The sequence below is a fragment of the Erinaceus europaeus genome, chromosome 2, assembly GCF_950295315.1.
Source record: "Erinaceus europaeus chromosome 2, mEriEur2.1, whole genome shotgun sequence".
Classification (NCBI taxonomy): Eukaryota; Metazoa; Chordata; class Mammalia; order Eulipotyphla; family Erinaceidae; genus Erinaceus; species Erinaceus europaeus.
Window position 1 is genome coordinate 64,302,014 of NC_080163.1, and position 6,000 is coordinate 64,308,013.

Below are 6,000 nucleotides of genomic sequence, written 5' to 3' on the forward strand. Positions count from 1 at the left end.
GTATTGCTATTTCATAAAGACTAACTTCTTTAACATTTTGTATTTGAATGAGACTAGGTAAAATAATAAAATGTTTAGAATATCATTACTCAGTCTTTTCCTCTATAGTTTCCTGGATTTCAGATTATATTTGAGTCTGCCTATCTAAATACCTACCCCCATTTGATGTCTTGCAGTGATTGCTTCTCTATAATTGTATTATCAGACATACCTTCATAAATATAACATAAACTACATTTCAACTGCCTTATGAATATATTTACTTAAAAATCACTACTCATTTCATTGATGACTTTTAAATTGAAGAACAATTATGACTAAATCTACAATGTGACTTAATTCATTACCGTGATAAACATAACTTGTCATCCTCTAACTCAGACAACTTCCGATTTGTCATCAGATAATTTGTGAAGTATAAATATGTCTTAAGGATCAATGGAAGAGAATGTTCCATCCTCTGAAGAGAGGATGGACAACATACTCTATGTTCCACCTGAGGAATTTGGGTCTTGAAACTGAGGCAGCTTGAAGCATTCCTATTCATGACCACAGAATGTGAGCTCAGATCTACAGGTATGCAGAGGTCACATAGGCTCCTAAACTGAATATGGGCTCTAGATTACAGCAAATTGATGGGGTTTACAGTTAACAATATTTATATACCTTTCCCATATTTGGGAGCTACTCTTTTCCCTGATCCAGGTTTCTGGTCCTTTAGCCATGACATCATCTCCTCAGACAATAACTAACTTGGGTCCACCTGCATATCAGATGTTAGGCTCAGAAAAAAAGCAACACTAATATAGTCATAGTCCCTTTGAAATATAACTAAAATAGTCCAACTACCTACAAAACGGAGACTTCTAACTCTTCATCTGAACCATTCCAGCCTTTAGGTTCATGATTACTCAACAATTTGTTTGGCTTTATATGTTAACTCTTTTTTCAGCCACCAGGTTCCTGATGCTAACATGATGCCAACCAGACTTCCCTGGACAGACAACACCACCAGTGTGTCCTGGAGCCCCGCTTCCCCAGAGCCCTTCCCCACTAGGGAGAGAGAGAGATAGGCTGGGAGTATGGATAGACATGTCAATCGCGGAAGCAATTACAGAAGCCAGACAGACCTTCCACCTTCTGCACCCCATAATGACCCTGGGTCCATACTCTCAGATGGATAAAGAATAGGAAAGCTATCAGGGGATGGGGATATGGAGTCCTGGTGGTGGGAATTTTGTGGAGTTGTACCCCTCTTATCCTATGTTTTTTGTCAGTTTATCCTCTTTATAAATAAAAATTCAAAAAAAAAGAATGCAATAATTAGCAGATTAAAATCTTAAGAGGGACTAGGAAGATAACAGAGTATGCCAACCTTTAAATTTGAGACCTCAGGGGTCCTATGTTCTATACTAAGAACCACCATAATTAGTACTCTGGTTTCACTTTCTTCTCTCCTCCTCCTTTTTATTTTTCTCCTCATTTTCTTTGTCTCATGAACATAAATAAAGTAATAAACATTTTTAACTTCAAGGATATAGAGTATGCAAGAAGGAAAGAAATAGTTAAATAATGTGCATAATCATTCTCAATATTATGGTAAGCATGTCATTGCTTCCGTGCTAATTGATAATGTTCAAACTTTATTGAGTAGATATTAATATCAGATCATTTCTTAAAGGTATGCTTAGAATAACTATTTTAAATTACATTACTGTGTTATGTAGAAATTATTATGACATTTCAAAAAGGAATATGGAATGATTCACAATTTTCTGTGTCTCTACTTAGCTGAGTAAAGCCAAAGTAAGTACTCCCTTAAAGAAGTATCAGTCTGACACCCTTTTATTCATTTTTTAAACAGAATTTTTAAAACATTTTAAATATTTATTTATTATTAAATAAGACAGAAATTGAGACAGAGAGCAAGACACCTGCATCCCTGCTTCTTGACTTATAGAACTTCCCCCTGCAGGTGGGGACCAGGGGCTTAAACCTCAGGTCCTTGCAGACTGTAAGTTGTGTGCTTAACCAGGTGTGTCATCACTTGACCCCCAATTATTTATTTAGTTAGTTAATTAGTTAGTTAATTTTTTTCTTTTTTTTAATTTTTAATTTTTTTATTTTATTTAAGAAAGGATTAATTAACAAAACCATAGGGTAGGAGGGGTATAACTCCACACAATTCCCACCACCCAATCTCTATAACCCACCCCCTCCCCTGATAGCTCTCCCATTCTCTATCCCTCTGGGAGCATGGACCCAGGGTCATTGAGGGTTGCAGAAGGTAGAAGGTCTGGCTTCTGTAATTGCTTCCCCGCTGAATATGGGCGTTGACTGGTCGGTCCATACTCCCAGTCTGCCTCTCTCTTTCCCTAGTAGGGTGTGTCTCTGGGGAAGCTGAGCTCCAGGACACATTGGTGGGATCTTCAATCCAGGGAAGCCTGGCCAGCATCCTGGTGGCATCTGGAACCTGGTGATTGAAAAGAGAGTTAACATACGAGGCCAAACAAATTGTTGAGCAATCATGGGCCCAAAGCTTGGAATAGTGGAGAGGAAGTGTTAGGGAGGTACTCACTGCAAACTCTAGTGTACTTCTGCTTTCAGGATATATTTTGCAGTAGTTTATGGATACGTGTGAACATAAGCTCTCTCTCACAGAAACTGGTGTATATCTAGTTAATTATTTTTAACCTGGTTACTGCTCAGCTCTGGTTTATGGTGTTGCTAGGGATTGAACCAGAAGCACTTGATGCCTTAGGCATGAAAAGTTTATTGCATAATCATTATACTATCTCCCCAGCCCTTTCTTCTTCCTTTTTAAAGATGTATGTGCTGGGCCAATCAAACGACTGACTTGGATAATGCACAACCCAGGTTGAAGCCCTGCTCCCAACACATAACACTGAAGGAAGATGTGGTCTCTTTGTCTCTTTCTCTATGTAAAAATAAATAAATATTTTAAAAATGCATTAGCAGAAATTACAAAAACAATTCTACTCATAGAATAGTAAAATAGTGCAAAACCACTTTAAGTTTTAAAATTATCTAGAAAAAAAATAAGCAAGTTGGTATCAAAGAAGGTATACAGATAGCAGAATTCTCAAAGAAATTATTGAAACCTAAAGACAGTGGAATGATATCTTTACAGTCTGAGAAAAAAATTAAAATGAGAATTTAACATTTCTTTAACATATGGTCATCTAAGAAACTCTTCATCTCTCAGTTTAGATAAACAATTATTGACTAGGACTGAGAAATAGCTCAGTAGATACAGTGCAGGTCTAACTGTACCAGAGGCTTTGAATTTCAGAGTCAGCACCATATGTAAACCCCCTAGACAGTACCATGGGAAGGTAAATTCCATGGTAGGTGAAATGGTACTTTGGCATTTCTCTCTCTGTTTTTGCTCTCTCTTAAGGTGAAGTGGTATTTTGATATTGCTCTTTCTGTTTCTTCTCTCTCTTGCTTTCTGTGTCCTCTTTCCCCAAGGATATAGAATGGAAAGACAGAGTAAGATGGGAATTCAGTGATATCACATTTTTGTGAGGTTCTTGGTTCATACCTAAGTCCTATATTAAACAAACAAGCAGAAAAAAACTCCAGGATGGATTTTTAAAATTTCTATTAGTGATTTAATATTGATTAATAAGATTGTAGGATAACAGGGGTACAATTCCACACTGTTCCCACCACCAGAGTTCCATATCCCATCTCTTCTATTGGAAGCTTCTCTATTCTTTTTTTTATATTCATTTTTCCACCTTTTGTTGTTGTTTTTTGTCATTGTTGTGGTTATTATTGCTGTTATTGATGTTGTCATTGTAGGATAGGACAGAGAGAAATGGAGAGGGGAGGGGAAGACAGTGAGGGGGAGAGAAAGATAGACACCTGCAGACCTGCTTCACCACCTGTGAAGCTACTCAACTGCAAGTAGGGAGCCGGGGGCTCGAATTAGGATCCTTACACTGGTCCTTGCACTTAGTGCCAGTGTGTTTAACCTGCTGTGCTACCGCCGGACCCCCAGCTTCCTTATTCTTTCTCTCTGGAAGTATGAATCAAAATTAATTGTGGGGAGCAAAAGGTGGGAGTTCTAGCTTATGCAATTGCTTCTCTGCTGAATATGGATGTTGGCGTGTCGATCCATACCCCCAAGCCTGCTCCTGTCTTTTCCTAGTGGGGTAGGACTCTGGAAAGGTGAGACTTTAGTGAAGTCTTCTGTCCAGGGAGGTCAGGATGACATCATGGTAGTGCCTGCAACTTGGTGACTGAAAGTCAGTATGATATAAAGCAAATCGTTCAATAAACAGGCACCCAAAGGTGGGAATAGGACAAATGAAATTAAGGATCTTCCTGTGGAAGGAAGCCAAAAAATATTTTTTAAGTTGGAAGCTTTTCCCATCTATCATTTTCCATATGACTTGCCACTCTCCTCAGACCTCTAAAGTTTCTTTTGAAAACTTGTTTAATAATCAGGAACCTAATTTCTAATAGTTTAGTGAAAGCAGAGCCATCCACTGAAAAGAATATTCTAAATGATCACTAACTGGAGCTGGAATTTTCAAGATCTAGAAAAGATACTAGTGTAATGCTATCTGCAGATTCCCACAAGACATTTCTCATCTCTCAGGGAGGTGTTGCAAGAGAGGTTGAAAGGGTTCTTTCCCTTATGACAGTGCTTTCAAACCAATAGCATTGTACTGAATTGTGTGACCACTGGGTTTATGCGCTAGATGCCTAAAGGTGAGTTATTTATTCCTTTTGATTCTAGATTCTTCTAGGTATTTATCCTGACACTCTTCAATGCTGGGACTTTAGTAACACATTTCATTTGTACAGTATCAACCTGGTACCAGATGGTTGGGTTTTCCAAAGCTGAGCACCAGTCTGGTTTTTCCAGATCTTCGCTAATACTTGATATTTATTGTTCATTTGAAAGTAAAAGTTGATGATAGCCTCAGGCATGCAGAAGTCACTTGACCTCCTACTCAATCATATAATAATTTACCAAAGGTTTGAAACACTTCCTTCCTATGAAATAAAAGACCCAATTATCTCATATCGGGTTTATCATCTGTTTAGGAATGTCTTTCCCTAGGAAAGTTGTGGTATATATACACAGTGGAATTCAGCTATAAAATTGAAGAAGTCATCATGTTGGATTGAACTTGAAGGCATTGTGTGAAGTAAGATAAGTCAAAAAGGCAAGGGCAAATGCCAGATGAACTTAAGAAGTAAACCAGAAAAGAAAAAACACAAAAGAAACCTTGGATTAGGCAAGGCTGCACCAAAACAAAAGACTCTAGAAAGAGGGGTTGAGAGGAATTGAAAAGACTCATGGGATATTGATGTGCTCATAGGTTAACAACTATACCGTGTACTATTAATCGTACAAAAGAAAATTGTGTTCAGTAGTCTCCAACTATGTGCAAAGTTACTGAGGGTCTGTGATTTTCAAAGTACCTCTACTTTCACTGCTACACTAATATACTCTATAGTTGACAAGTCACACATTTTCTATAGCAATTTTTTAAAACTTTTTATTGGAGATTAATGTTTTACATTTGACAGTAAATACAATAGTTTGTACATGCATAATATTTCCCAGTTTTCCACAAAAAAATACAACCACCACCAGGTCCTCTGCCATCATGTTCCAACAACTTAATTTTAACAATCTTCATTCTTTATACTGTTCAGGTTAGTTCCCAGTCTCTCTTCTGTTCTCTCTCAACCAAGTCAATGACCATGTCTCTTCTTTCTGTGGAAATACATCTCCTGTCATAGAAATAAGTGTACTTTGGTACCCTACAACATCACAACTCTAGTTATTCAGTAAAAACCACAGTCATAAATGATAAAAATAACTTATTGGTGTATTTTCACTCCCCATATGTTAGAAAAAGATTCAGTTTTTTTTACTTTTAATTAGTACCCCAAATTAATTATATAACAATAATCTTTGTGATTTTTTTGCAACAAATTAACATTTTTTCCTAA